We start from the raw sequence: 16626 nt of genomic DNA, 5'->3' as shown, positions 1-16626 counted from the left end.
ATACCAACTCATATTTTTTAATTTAAAGGTTACAGGGGGAAAGGCTATATAAATATCTAGACAGATAAGAAATAAAATAAAAGATTATCTGTAAGGGACAGAAATCAGAAGGCCTTCCCATTTCTAAACAACATAGAAAGCAAGAAGACAATGGCTAAGAACTTCAGTCCTGATTCAGTAGAAGAAAGGGAGGGAGGGAGAGAGGGAGGGATAGAGGGAGAAAAGAAAGAAAAGAAGGAAGAAGGGATTCAACCATGAACAATCTACAGATGTAGGACCCAAGGATTCTCTTTCTGTTGGGCTGTTACCACTGCCAAAGAAACAAAAAGACATTATTAGTTTACAAAGGCTGAACATGCATTATCCAAATCCCCTACCTAAATGCTATCTGTGACACGCTCCATCTTACCAAGAATCAAAAGAAAGAGCTCAAGTCCTGTCAACACATACCCAGAAATGGGATTGCTAGATCATTGTCCTTCTATTTTAAATTTTTTGAGTAACTTTTATATTTTTCTCTATAATTTTTGTGCTAATTTACATTATCACCAACAGTACACAAGAGTTGCTATTTTCTACATCCTTACCAACATCTATTTTTTTGCATTCTGTTAATAGACACTCTGATACACATGAAGGAATCTTTGTGTTAGATTTACATTTTCCTGAGACTAATGTGTTGAGAATTTCCTTCATGTATTTGTTGGTCAGTTGTGTCTTCTTGTCAGAAATATCTATTCAGATATTTTGCTCATTTTTTAAATCAGGTTATCAGAGTCTCAGAGAAGTATTTGCACTCTCACATTTATTGCAGTTGAGGATGTTTTTACTCAATTGTCAAAGTATGAAATCAACTTGAGTGCCTACCAACAGATAAATTGATAAAGAAAATGTGATATATATATATATATATATATATATATATTTATACCAACACCGTGTACACACACACACACACACACACACACACACAAATTATTCAGCCTTAAAAGGAAGGACATCAATTGGGCTTGGTGGCACCACCTGTAATCCCGGTGACTAAGGGGGATGAGGCAGGAGAATTCCAAATTCAAGGCCAGCCTCAGCAATTTAGGGTAGCCCTAAGCAACTAAACAAGACCCTATCTTAAAATGAAAAATAAAAAGGACTGGGATGTGACTCAGTGATTAAGTGCCCCTAGGTTCAATCCTGGGTACCAAAAAAAAAAAAAAAAAAAGAAGGAGGAAATCCTAAGAAATCCTATCTGTGAATCTGTTGTAACATATGACACATGACACCATCTCACTTACATGTAGAATCTAAAAACATCCATCTCATAGAAGCAGAGAGTAGTATAGTGGATGTCAGTGTTCCAAGAGTGGGAAAAAACTGGGGAGATATCAAATGATACAAAGTTTTACTTAGAAAAAAATTAATAATTTCTAGAGGACTAATTTACAGCTGGGTGACTACAGTTAATATCTCTGTATTATAGAGATTATATATATTGAAATTTGCTAAGAGAGCCAATCTGAGGAGCTCTCACCACACAAATTTAAAAAAAATATATTAACTGTGTAATGTTATGGTTATGTTAGCTACCTTATGTGAACTGATCATTTCAAAAAATTATGTTGTGGGCTGGGGATGTGGCTCAAGCGGTAGTGCGCTCGCCTAGCATGCCCGGGGCACTGGGTTTGATCCTCAACACCACATAAAAATTAAAAAAAAAAAAGATTGTGTATAAAAAATTCTGTTGTAAACCTTCAACATACACAATTTTTGTCAATGACACCTCAATAAAACTGGAAAAAAATGAAACAATGGGAAAGAAACAAGGGAGGGAGGGAAGGAGGGAGGAAAGAAAGAAAACAAGAAAGGAGGGATTCGAGCATGAACAATCTGCAGATGTAGGACCCTATCGTGAGGGCATTGTTGCTACTTGAACCAGTGGTGTTCAAAGAATGACTGTGGGCCCCAGGGCTGCGGCTTGGTGGTAGAATATTCACCTGGCATGCATGAGGCTCTACATTCAATCCCCAGCACTGTAAAAAGGAAGAGTTACTGAAATTATAGTGAATTCAAGCGAAAATATCAGAAATAGTTCTTCAAAGAAAAATAATATAAAATAATTCAAGCCTTTTGGAAACTTTTGAAGGTAGCAAAGGGTATTTTCAATCATGTGTCTTATTTTAGATGTCATGAGTAGGAACGGGAATGTAGAGACAAGGGAACTTGATTCTAACCCATCGCTATTACATTCTCACTATGTTAATTGAAGCAAATCACTGATCTTTCTGGGTTTCTGCCTCCCCAGCTATAAAATAACCACCTTATCACCCTTTATTTGGAGAAGGAGCGAGAGAAGGAAATCAGTGATGATGAGGCAGAGGAAGAGAAAGGTGAGAAAGAAGAGGAAGATAAAGATGATGAGGAGAAACCCAAGATTGAAGATGTGGGCTCAGATGAGGAGGATGACACTAGTAAGGATAAGAAGAAGAAAACAAAGAAGATTAAGGAGAAATATATTGATCACGAAGAACTGAACAAGACGAAGCCCATTTGGACCAGAAACCCTGATGACATCACTCAGGAAGAATATGGATAATTCTACAAGAGCCTAACCAATGATTGGGAAGACCACCTGGCAGTCAAGCACTTCTCTGTAGAAGGTCAGTTGGAATTCAGGGCATTGCTGTTCATCCCTCGGCGGGCTCCCTTTGACCTCTTTGAGAACAAGAAGAAGAAGAACAACATCAAACTCTATGTCTGTCGTGTGTTCATCATGGACAGTTGTGATGAGCTGATACCAGAGTATCTCAATTTTATTTGTGGTGTTGTTGACTCTGAGGATCTGCCCCAGAATATCTCCCGAGAAATGCTCCAGCAGAGCAAAATCTTGAAAGTTATTCGCAAAAAACATTGTGAAGAAGTGCCTTGAGCTCTTCTCTGAGTTGGCAGAAGACAAGGAGAACTACAAAAAATTCTATGAGGCATTCTCTAAAAATCTTAAGCTTGGAATCCATGAAGATTCTACTAATCGGCGACGCCTTTCTGAGCTGCTGAGCTATCACACCTCTCAGTCTGGAGATGAGATGACTTCTCTGTCAGAGTATGTCTCTCGCATGAAGGAGACACAGAAGTCCATCTATTACATTACTGGTGAAAGCAAAGAGCAGGTGGCCAACTCTGCTTTTGTGGAGCGTGTGCGGAAGCGTGGCTTTGAGGTAGTATATATGACTGAGCCTATTGATGAGTACCGTGTACAGCAACTCAAGGAGTTTGATGGAAAGAGCCTGGTCTCTGTGACCAAGGAAGGCCTGGAGCTACCTGAGGATGAGGAAGAAAAAAAGAAAATGTAGGAGAGCAAGGCGAAATTTGAGAACCTTTGCAAGCTTATGAAAGAAATCTTGGATAAAAACGTTGAGAAGGTGACAATCTCCAATAGGCTTGTGTCTTCACCCTGCTGCATTGTTACCAGCACCTATGGCTGGACAACCAACATGGAGCGGATTATGAAGGCCCAGGCACTTCGAGACAACTCCACAATGGGCTACATGATGGCCAAAAAGCACCTGGAGATCAACTCTGATCACCCCATTGTGGAGACATTGCGGCAAAAGGCAGAGGCAGATAAAAATGACAAGGCTGTCAAGGACCTGGTGGTGCTGCTATTTGAAACTGCGCTGCTCTCTCCTGGTTTCTCACTTGAGGATCCTCAGACCCACTCCAATCACATCTACCGCATGATAAAGCTAGGCCTAGGCATTGATGAAGATGAAGTGACAGCAGAGGAACCCAGCAGTGCTGTTCCTGATGAGATACCCCCTCTCGAGGGTGATGAGGATGCATCTTGCATGGAAGAAGTAGATTAGGAGTTGCTACTGAGAAATCTGCCCTCTGTTTAGTTTCCCCATGGCTCCCACAGTAGCCTTGAGTGGCCCTCTCCCACCTGGCTTCCTCTGCTGATTGATGTTATAGTGGTTTTTTCTCCTGTCCTTGGCATCTTAATTAAGGCAGGAAATAAGAGCCTCAAGCTCTCCATCCCCTACCTAGTTTGGCCGCAGGGTTGGATGTTGTATTGTGTTTTTGTTTTATTTTGTTCCACAATTAAAGTATGCAAAATAAAGAAGATGCAGTTTTATACAGTTCTTCTCTCCCTTGTAAAGTGGATGATACTGCTGCTTCATAGCATTCTCTATCCTGTATAATATTATATAAAAACTGGCTGTTTACCTGGGTTATAAGCTAGTTTGAAAGGTATATATACATTCTCATTTCAATCACTTAAGGCAACCAAAACACAGAGCCAAGTCCATTGCCACAGTTTAATAAAATTATAAGAGCAAAAAGTGACATTTCCCGAAGGAAAAAAAAAATAACCACCTTATCTATGATGATCTGAGGGATCAAATAAAAGAACAGACTGAAAAGCTTTCCCATAGTAGATAAGTTAGTAATTAAGAGTCCAAATTCTCTCTCCACACATCATGAACTCTTCCTTTTCAAAAGCAATCCTTTTTAGTCAACTGACTAGAAATCTTTGTCCTGTCCTTCCCTCCTCTCCATCCTTGGTCAGGCACTATTCTTCCAAGTCACTCTTCCTTATTTGTCCCACTTCCTGTCAGAACCAGGTGCTTAGAGGCAATCATACAGTCACGCTGTGCTGCATAAGTGCCTCTCTATTTTCTTTGGGTGACAGCAGGGCGTTTGCCAGGGAATGTATATTATCTGCTAAAGGAATAATTATTTCCCATGATGTATGTTTTGATTATTCTAAAAAGCCCATCTTTTCTGTCCATAAAAAGTTACATCTTTCCTAACAAATTTGTGATTGTGGAAATTCCTCATAATGCATATACTTCACACGGACTTAAAACTAACAAAAACTCAGATTATCTACCTAACACAAAATTTTGTTACTCAGATTATCTCTGTTTTCAGTAAAAGTTTTTCTTCAGCTCTAATAACCCAATACTACAGAAAAATGCCACCAATCTTTATACAAATCAGAAGATTCTGACACTCATAGCCTTTTATAGTATATAGGAAAACTATAAAACTAAGTATTTGGAGTCATTTTTAGGGAATATTTAATTTACAAATGTCTGTCGATAAAATAAACAGTATACCTGATGTTGTACCTCATGTGGTATATCCATTTGATCAAGTTAATTGTAGAAATTTCATCAACATCATAATCTGGCAGCTCATTTCTAACAGCAAGTAGAGAAAGCCCTACTTAGGATTGATTATTATGTCAAGAAGAACAAAAAGAAACATGTATCTGATAAGATCAAATTCATCTACAGATGCACGTTAAACTGCTGTGTTCATAAAGTACAAATTATAAATTGGTGATTTTTGTAATTATAGAAAAGCGATTTTTCATTTCCAGAATCCCACCCCAAGCCTCTACTATCATGAATTTTTGAAAAGGATTAGTCTTAAATTAATCTTTCAAAGCACTGCTCATAAGCAGAATAAAGAATCGACCAGCATTCATACATCTCAAAAGTCACACAATGACTCATACCTCTGCTCTCTGAATCCTTTCCTTTCTGACCTCCTCATACACAATAAAGGAGAATTCCACAAGCCTTGAATATTCACTGGCAGAAGCTTATTCAGTTAATTTGAGCAAAGAGTATGACTTCTCATTTTTTTTTTTTTTAGAAAATAGAATCCATGGTTACATACTCTGACACTAAATGACCTAATGTATTCTGTTGAAAAAAATACAACTGAACCAATGATCTACATGGCTTTGAACACAAAATAAATACCCAAACATTTACTGTTTTCATATATTTATTATTAGCACCTGTTCTTTTTAGTAGTGAGATTTTTAAAAAACGTGTTTTTCAGACATTGTTAAGAGCATTGTTTCTTCCATCTGAGCAACTTGGATCCAAAATCACAGCCAGAGAGTACTCTCAGGCCTTTTGACTATATCGAGATGGCTCGTGGGAAAATACAACCCATTCTTCAAGTGTAATGGCAAATCTAAATTGTTAACTTGATTGGATTAAGCAATGCCTAAGATTAATAGGTTTCTGAGTATGACAATGAGGGTGTTTCTAGGAATGATTGGGATAGCAAACTGGAGATCCACCCAAAGTGTGGGCAGCACTGTGCAATAGGTTGGAAGTTTGGGTGAAGTAAAAATTGGAAGAACAAGAAAGCAGCAATAAATGCAAGCTTGATTCCTCTTGAAGGGTTTTTTTTTTTAATTTGTAAGTGTACCTTTTCCCCCACACCCTTGTCAACATTTATTATTATTTGTATTCTTTTTTAAAAAAAATGTATTGGGTGTTTTTAGTTATATTGAATGGTTCTTGATTGCTGCTGAGATCACGTGAGGAGTTCTGACTCTAGCTTCTTCACTCTTCCAAAAAGGACTCTGCCAGTGATTCTCCAAGGAGTTTGCAGGTCTTTGGTCCAGACAGGGAGAGTATGAATGATTCCTCTTGTTCTGAGGCTTCAGCATCTTGGACAGTACAGCTACTGGTTCTTCCAGCTCTCCAGCCTACAGACAGCCATTGTGGAACTATCCAGCTTTTATAATCCAGATATATATATATCCTGATGGTTGTGTTCCTCTGGAGAACCCTGATTAATATACCAACATGACCTGCAAATAACTGGGCAATGTCCACTCTAATCAGAACCTTTCCATTAATATTAGATAAAAGAAGCAGCGACAATCATTAGTTCATCTTAGCATCTTATTAGTCGTAACAATTGATTTTAATTACAAATCTTGAACTGAGTAAAGAAACTATCACAGAGAAAAATTTTGAGGTGACCAAATTTGCGAATGTAGTATCAGAAAAAAGACAACACACAGAACAAGTTCAGTAGATGGGATAACCAGTAAGTGATTCCAGAAAGAATTAAATGTGCTGAGTCAATTTTAGATATGTGTTTATACCCAAGAGGCAGAATTTTAAGTAAGCCAAAGTTAGTAAGATATTGTCAGTTGAGAATAATATAATACAATCATAACTCAGGGCAAATGCATGAGTTTGCATAATTTTTCTCATCACTTGTTGGATTAAAAATAAATAGTGATCTGGGTCAAAACTCACATTTCTACCTTTTTATTATTTTTAATCACAGTTTCTTCTGGGACCTCAATGATAAGAGAATTTCTAAAGTTTCCCATATATTTCCATTGGAAAAGCTAAATATTTTATTCTAAAAAGAATCAAATTTTCAGTCTGCTCTGATAGTTTATTAATTAGTCATATGCAATTGATTAGGGCATATTTCTAAGAATAGATTATTTTTAGTGTACATCATAGAGAGAAAAATATAAAAGTAAGCAATTCAACCTATGACACCTTGGTGGCTCAGGGGAGAATGAGCCTTAATAGAGCACCTCACCCTGGGTTACCAGTTTCTGTCACAAGCAACTTAGTTGTAACTTCAGAAGTTCTCTGCCCTCTGGAGATGGTTGGATGACCTGTGAGAAGTGAGTTGCTCTGTCTGTTCCCTGGGTATAGGTGTCTGGTCACCCCTGATGGTTATTCGGCAGGGTCCTCAACAGCAGGCCTAACACTAAATGAACACACAGAGTAGGGTACTCTTTCACACTCCAGTAGTAGCTTCTTCCAAAATAGGCTGGAATTCACTGATCCCTGAAGAACTGAATGAAAGGGGAATGTTATAGTACTCATCTGTTAGCCACATTCACCATACTGTACAACAAGTCTCAAAAAAAAAATCAAACTTATTCCTCTTACTTAAAGGAATATAGTTAATAGTTGAGTACTGTACATTGTCTCTGGGAGGTGGATCGTGAATGTTCCCATCACCAAAGAAGTCAAAAGTCTGAGATGAGAAATGGGTTGGCTGGCTTGATTGGTCATTCCACATTGCATTCAAAATTCACAGCATCATTTTATACCCCATAAATATGTAGAGCTATACTTTGTCAATATAAAACTTATAAAGGAGAAGAATGACTACAAATTCAACAGAGGGAAATTAGAACTCATGTTAAATGGGCATAAAGGCCTCATCACTTTCTCCACTTTCAAAGTAACCTTTTTGAAATAACCAATTTAGATCTTCATGAGAAATTATAAAATGCTTTTCTGCTATAATTACGATTTCACAGAAATTCCTCAAATAGTCCAATTTGCTCTTGAAAGAAAAGAGTGATAGTCTATGGTCATATGCCTCAGCTCATCTAACCCTTATATTAAGTCAAAGGCTTTTATTATAAATTCATCATTCCTTCTTCCAAATCATGCTTAACACACACTATTTTTTTTATTGAATAACTAAGCATGTGGGACACATAAACATATTAAAGTTGAGGGGAAAATAATCTGGGATGTATATTTTTCTCATAATATTCTAGTACTATTCCATAAACTAATAATCAATGTGTAATTTGAGTATATGATTCCTGTATAAACTAAGAAAAAATATGGCATTAAAAATATATTAAATTTCTAAATTTTGTTAAAAAATAATTAGAATAATTTTAAGAGCTTTCTCCAAGTAAACAGAAAAGTCCAAATCAATAAAAATTAATTTAACATTTTCAAAATCCAGAATGTTATTATTGTGCTTTCTTACTTAATTTTTTAAATAATGAATAATTGTAGACTCTATTCCATATATCCCTGAGTTTCAGAAGAGAGCATAAGGAATTCAGCCCTTAGTTAACATATACAAACAGACAAGAACCTTTTTTTTCCCAATATTGATAATATGGATGGAATAACAGCTGTTTCATAAAGTTTCTAGGTTAGAAAGATGTATTAGAAACTGAAGTGCATAAGGTAGATAAAATTGGTTTCAGAAAACAGTCAATTAATTCCTACATTAAGGTACATTATAGAAAGCTTTTATTTTATGGGTATAGTCACCACAGGATACAAAAATTACTGATTTTTTATGTTTTACAAAATCTCCACTGTCTAATCAAAAGGTGATTTTGTAAAATTCTACTAACAGCACTCTTGTCCAGACTGGATTCATATGGATTGAATCTTCTATTTGGTTGTACATTTTTCTTTCTGAAATGTATAAACCCGATTACAAATCACTGCTGAGTGACATTCAGAAGATATTGCAAGGGCGTCTACCCTACCTCTCTTGTCAAGTGTGTTTCAGTGGAAGGATTATTGATGGAAGCCTGAGACACAGATGAAGAGAAATTAGAGCTGTGAGGTATAGAATTGCAGAAATTGCATCTATACAAACAGCTGAAAGCAAGATGATATTCTGTTCAAATGTTTCCTATTTCAAAGAATTCTCTAGAGTCCCATTTGCTCCTGACAAGTACTAACAGTGCTTATAAGTTTTTCTCAACCTGGAGAATTGCTCAAATTAAGAAAATAGTTTTAGTTAAAAAAGAAAACTGCATCAGTACTTGAAAACTATGGAACAAAAGTTGGAAAGGATCTTGTCAGACACTACGATCTCTTTCTCTGATGCCTCAATATGCAAAACGGAATGATGAGGTAACTGGCTCTTACTTAATGGCATAATACAAGGAAATTATTTCAACCAGTAGTGAGTAAGAGCCAAAAAATTCTAATGTATCCTTCACAGATGATCCTAAAATAGTAGCACTGAGAAAGCATAGTGCATACATTTTACTAGATATAAAATTATAAACATCCATCTCCCCAAAACAGCTCACTTCTTCATATTATTATACATGCAATTTTTTTTCTCGATAGTTAATTACAGAATTTTCCAAAGTGTGTTTTCTAGGTAACTAACTCAACAGGATGTTTATAAAAATACCTTGACAAAGGGATTCATCAAACTATTCTCTAATGAGTTGATTTATACTGCAAGATTTCCCAGAGTTTGTAAAATGCTAATGTATATTGTGATGGTTCATAGTGGGAATATAACGTGCATCATTTCCAACTTTATTTGACCATGGAAATGCTTTTATTTTCCATGGAATGACTTTGACTACCTTTCTAAGAAGTATATATAACAATTTTGTAGGCTTGGAATTGAGATTATGAGCATAGACAGTTACCAGCTGTTTTCCCAAAGACCAACATCACCAGTTATTTGACTTCATGGGAAATATACAGCAGGATAAAAATATTTTGTCTCAGTGACTGCAATTTTATCCCTACCTTTCCACATCTGCTTTCTCCACTCCTGTCAGTCACATTAGCAGGCTTACTATCAGTCAGATAATCACAGTGTATTCATGTAATCACAGCCGCTCATGCTGACCACTCACACCAACACGTTCTTCTGAAAATGTACCCTAGACATGAAAAGTAACATTCTTTTCCATTTTTATAATGGTTTCTCTTATTTGTGTTTGCAACATACCATTACTGTGCTGAAAGACTGTTACTTATGTCCCATAAATCTTTCTGCCTTCTCTCAGTAGTTGCCGGTCATTTTTGCCTGCATATAATGACCAAAAACTTTCCCCAAGTTCTATTTTACTGGGGAAAAGACGTGCAGATTTTTGTTTTAAAAAGAATTCCAGTTTTATTTTACCTTTTTGCCCACATAACAAATAGTTGAGAGTTGAAAAGCCTACCCCACTCAGAAATAAGAATTTGGCCCCACTGAACATATACTACACTTATTTGCTTGGGAAATGGAACCACCACTGATATAATTGACAACTTGCATTCGCTTTAGTTGCTTATGATGGGTTCCATTTAATGAGCACCTACTTTGTACAAAAGATATTGCTCAAAACGGTATACATCTATCGTTTTGATCGATTTTCACAACAAACTGAGCCGAGGTTATTATTAGCTTCATTTTATAGATGAGGAAACAGCTTCACAGAAAGTAACCTTAGCACCTAAAATCACAGTTACTGAATTACAACCTATGTCTATCTGACTTTTAATTTGCCAGTCTTCCCAGGATATTAAGCAGACATCGACATCATAATGCAAACAACCTCTTAATAAAGGAATAACCACTCATTATCAAAGCAGATAGAAGGGTCTTTCCCATTCCTGCCAGAAGTGCCTTCTTCTACTAGAAAACAAAGGATTTAAACTTGTATGAAACGGGGTCCGAATTGATGCATAAATGGAATCCAACAAAAACTGAAAAGCTCCAAGATGTACTGAGTATGGTGGAGTGACTTACACATACATCACTTCCTAGACACTCCCACTTATTTTAGAGCCTGATGAGCTATACTGTCCCTTGTAATATTATTTATATGCTTTTTTTTGGTAAACATAGTACAGTATGTTCTTATAAAAGCATTGACTTCTTATATAAAGACTCCTCCCTACAGTCACTATTCATAAATCTTGGCTGTGAAGTGAAATGCAAGAGAATAATGTGTGTAAGAAATGCCCCTTGATCAGCTAGTGTGCTGACTAATCAGGCTGTGTGGTGTCAGTGTTAATAATTAGGCAGAACTGAAAGGTCATGAGAGAAAAAAGCAGCTGAGGTTACTATGATATGAATTTGTTAAAGACTTTCCTACTTAAAAAAAAACACTATTATCAAATATCAAATATCTTGGCTATGTGATGCCTTAATTCATTTCTCTGCTTCGCTCAATCTAGCATGCCTTTGTCATGCCATGAATGAGACAATCTATATGTTTGAGAATAATCAGACTGTAGACCTGAATATCTGAGCTTTTCCTGTAAGCGACTGAGAAGTTTCTATTAAACAAAAATAAAGGAAAACTGGACCCAAACTAATATTTATTAAATACCTACTATGTTCCAGGAATTCTATAGTTACTTTATCCACTGATTGCATGAGTCCTTGCAGCTCTATAAAATAGGTGTTCTGCAAATGAGATTTACTAATGAACTGAGGCCCTTGCTCCCTAGATCTATCAATTTGTATGAAGTTCAGCCAGGGTCAAAACAAATTTGCTGGCTCTGAAGACTATGCTTATTCCATTACCAAGACTGCCTTCCTTGCATTATTTTCATGCTCTGACCATTTTATAGAATCAAAGGATATCTTAAAAACTAAAGGAGACCCTAAAGATCTCTTAGTTAACCCCTCAGCCCACACACAAGAACATGCAGACCCTCAGAGAATACGGAAAAACCCAAATCAAAAACTTCTTGGTGCCAGAATGATTTTATTTTGTCTTCTTATTACTTCTGACTGGATTTCTTGCTGACATGATGATTGGTGCTTTTAAAAGTTTACCTCTTTTCTCAAATCCACAAGATGCCATTTATATTACTATATCCAGAACCCCAGATCACAGCTGTCTCTCTCTTAATGTATGCATGCTTTTAAAATATAATTGCATTAAAATTTTCATTTACTTAGAAAATAGTGAACATGAGAAATTACTTGTACTAAAAAGCCAAGATCGGTAATATATGCGTAAGAGTCTGTCTAAGACCACGGGAGTTAGATCTAATATAAGGTATCTAATATTCTTCCCTCTGTTTAAACTCAATCCCATCCTGAAACTCAACCTACTTGCAGTCATCTTTGAAAATCCTGTTGTGTAACATTTTTCCTGGTAACCGTCCTTGAGGATCCCTTCTATGGCTCCCTTCAGCACACACACAAAATTCCTTCCTATTCTGGTTTCTTCAGCATTGTGTGCATAATCCTATTGTTCTTCTTATCGAAATACATTTCAATTTATTTTTTGCTTGCTTACCCTGATTGTTATTGTATACGGCAAACATATTGTATTCATCTCTATGTACTCAGAAACTAATATAATATTTGGACACAGAGGTGCTCAGTAGGTATGTGTTGAATTGAACTGGCCTGAGTTGAACTGAACAGATTTTAATTGGCTGCTGTCACCATCTTATCAATCTGGCTTTACCACCAACATCCCAGTCAATTCAAGTCTTAAGTTTAAGTTTTTAGAACTACTTTACTAAGGGAGAAAAAAAGTCTTTGCAATGACAGAGATGCCTTAACAGCAGATTGACAGGGACCCAGCATACAGGGTTCTCCTACAACTGCAAGTTGGCTTATCTAAGATAGAATGCTCTCCTCACATTTTGGCCTGACACTTTAGCTGGATTATAATCACTAGATCCACAATGAGGCACAGGATCCAAGAATGATACATACCACACATTTAAATCCAGAATAGGAGAGGAAATCCAAGGTTCCAAAGAAAGCAATATTGAGGAATTCTATACTTCGTTCCCTCACAGGGCTGCCAAACATTCTTATCAGACACCTTTATGAAACTATTCTAAAATCTATTTTAATACATTTTGGCAATTTCTATTTTTTAAAAAAATAGTATGCTAAAAAGATATTTTATGATTAAAATATATAAGTTGTTCAGCTAACACCACAGATAAGTTTTTTGAAATTCTGGTGGTAACTATGGTCAAATCACATGGCAAGAGGGAACTGTTTTCATGTAGATGGAAAGAAAACACTTCATGGAACAGTGCCAGAGGGATATATGTTTTTAAAATAAAAATATGTAATCAAGCATAATGTAGTGGAGAGAAAACAGGCAAAAATAGACCCCAGGTGATGAATGCTTACAGTATAGAAATGACTATAGTGATGGTTTCCTATCTATGGCTCCAGAAGAAGAAATGTGCTTCTAGAATACCTAAGGCCAGAAAGATAGGATCCTATCCTCCCTTTGCACTTTTACTACCAGGGCACTGGGGGATTGATAGCTGTGGTAGAGACAAGCACCGTGTAAATGAGAAAGGTCTGTCTAGAAGAACATTATACCCTGCAGAAGTAAAGTTCCAGCACTATGGATCGTATATCTTTCAGGCATTTTATTGCATAGATGGATGGATATGAAATGTATCATACATATTCCAACATCATTTCAAAACTGAGATTTGGGCAAGTCAGAGAGATATCTCAGAAAACCTTGGTATAAAACCAAAATGACTAAGTTGTAGCTCAGAAAAGTTAAGAATTTCTGACACACATATAAATATTTAAGAATGGCTGAGATACATAAATAATGCCCAGATATATTTTATAAAAAACACATTCTCTACATATAAACTTTAAATGTCTGATGGAAAAGTTTTAGTAAAGAACTACCCTTTGATATTTCTTAAATATTTTTTTAGTTGCAATAACTTCTTTGTTTTAAACCTGATGTTGGGAACCATATGCTTACAAAGATGAGGATGAAACTCTCCTAATGATAGAATAAGCTATTTTCAGAGTTAAATTCCAGAAGAGAGCAAATATCTTAAGTTTGACTCTGTGGTCTCCGCATTAAAGTGGTGTGCTTGTCACACCAACTCAGTGCTTTTATTTAGGAGATAAAAAATTAAACATGCAAATTGCTCCAACATTACCCATTCACCCCCCCCAAAAAAATAATTCAGTCCACGACAATGTATCTGCTAAGAAGAAAATGTAAAAGTCCAATTCACAAAGTTTGATAATTTACCTTTCGAGAAAAAAAAAGCAAAATGAGATATGATAGTGATTTGATTCTCTGAAAATACAGACCTATAAAGATAAAAATAAGCAAAAAATAATTTAAATAAATATTGTTTAGTTGGAATGCAAGACAGTGGCAAGGGCAGAGGAAGTTGTGACCTGGCATACAAATCTAGGAAGATACCTGTGTGGGGGTAACAGGGGAAGGCTTGAGTATACGTGGGAGAACTCCAAGGGTGAAATCTGACGGGGTGGGCTTTGATTTTGAGACCAAGTAAGCGGTGAGAAGCCAAGCACACAGACTCATCATGAAATACTGTAGCCACTGAGTTTCATGAGGGCAGGGGTAGAAAAGGAGACCCATTAGACAGTGATTTCCTCTTCATTGATTTCCCATTCTGATTGTTCTGACATGACTTTTCAGCTACATCCAGGTTCTAAGTCATAGAAAGTATACATGGAACTCAGATATGCAGAGAAATGTGGTAATGATCTGGATGGGACAGGCAATGCCAAGGTACCTTCTAGAAGAACCATGTCAGAGACAAACCAGACCTGGGGATAATTTTATGGTTTCCAATCCTTACTTCTTGTAGGGATAATATTGGGTATATTCTCTCTATGAAAACTGACCAATCTTTTTTAAAAAAAAAAAAACCTAGAAATTTTGACATTTTAAATTTTGTTCATTTTTGTCTCCTAAGTATCTTTCCTAGAATTTGATCAAGAAAATAACCAGATATATGGAGCTTTTGGTTTGGGATAAAATGAAAATCTCTCTCTTGATGCATCGTAAGTACAGACGTACATATATCTCTTCCTTCTTTTCTAGGTGCTTTCCCCATGACTGTTGAAAAGCAAGCTATACATCATTTGACATTTCCGTGGTTATAAATTTCAGCATTTATTCATTCATTCACTGATTCATTCAACTCATTCATGCAACAATAATGTGTCCTTATTGTGAGGCAGCATCCTAAGTACATAGAAAACATGGAGTGTCTCCCCTCATGGAGTTTACATCCAACAAATACATATCTCCCCTCAAGTCAGTAGATTCCAATAAAAATATAAGAAGAAAACAATAAGAAAAAGGAGGTATGGAAAGGTTAAGATAAAGCGATATCTATATGGGGAAAAAAACAATAAAACATTCTCTAAGATATTTCTGTTGTTTTAGAATATTTTGTTCAGTTTTGCAGCAACATGAGGTGTGCCTCATTCTCTAATCAAATATAACTGAGTAGACATATGTCAACATGACTCTGGAAAATGTAGTGAGGTTATATCACAATAGAAAATATTAATCAGCTCATTGCACAAATATATGGAATTTTTTTCTGATGTTGTAGGCATGCTTCTAGTCCTAGAGATCCAGCAGTCAACAGAACCCCTCCCAATAAGCACAGACTTGATGTTTAGATTGGTGAACCAGTCACTGCCTTTTCTGTAGAAATGAGCTTTAGGCTAACAGAACACTGGTAGCTTCCCTAAGTGACATCACCCCCCTTGTGTTTTTTTAATATCCCCTGATACAGTAGAAATAAAGAATGCCAGCTTTGGAAGATATGTTGGAGATTATCTTCTCTAATACCTTTTATTTATGGATGTGTAAATAAGGCCCAGAGGTACAAATTCACATTCAAAAATTATTCTCAAAGTGATGACAATGAGACATTAAAAATATTCCTTCTGTGTATGTATGTACACATGCATTACTGAAAGAATAAGCAAAGACCATCCCTCCTCACAAAAGATAGACCCATCACTTCCTTAAACACCCTTCTGTCTTTCCTCCCATAATATACTTGATATTTTACTATTCAAAGAATTTCTCTAATTTAATGCTAAATTTGCCTTTCAGCTTTTAGTCTTGGCAAATGTTAAAAACACTGCAGATTTTTTTTCATCTCTTGATGTCCCTTCCATAAATTAATTAAGACAAATCATTTTCTCCCACATTTCCCATAAACCAGAAAATGAGAATCAAATATAATTTTTAAAACTCAGTTAAAAAAAATTTTCTCTTTTATGATTGCTTCTTTTTGTTCCTCTAAAAATTACAAGGCAAACTTCCAACACAGATGAGTTCATCTTTTATCCTGACTGCATTTAAAATGATTCAATCATATTCATCAATACAAAGATAGTGAGAAGCCCCCTCAGATAGTCTCAAACATGAAACATGAGATCATAAGCATAAAAGGGAGTCATGTATTACTGGTCATTAATCTTAATTTCAGAAATTACATTTGAAGATTTAATTCTCTCTTACTATGTCTGGACAAGCAA

At 36.0% G+C, this 16626-nt stretch overlaps 1 pseudogene; it reads left to right on the top strand.

The window, feature by feature from the left end:
- The first annotated feature begins 2308 nt into the window (after positions 1–2308).
- On the top strand, positions 2309–4127 carry LOC101955023 (heat shock protein HSP 90-beta pseudogene; annotated as a pseudogene).
- Positions 4128–16626: the final 12499 nt, after the last annotated feature.

This window comes from Ictidomys tridecemlineatus, chromosome 4 (assembly GCF_052094955.1).
Source record: "Ictidomys tridecemlineatus isolate mIctTri1 chromosome 4, mIctTri1.hap1, whole genome shotgun sequence".
NCBI lineage: Eukaryota > Metazoa > Chordata > Mammalia > Rodentia > Sciuridae > Ictidomys > Ictidomys tridecemlineatus.
Note: the sequence above shows the minus strand (reverse complement) of the source record. Positions and strands in the feature narration are given on the sequence as shown.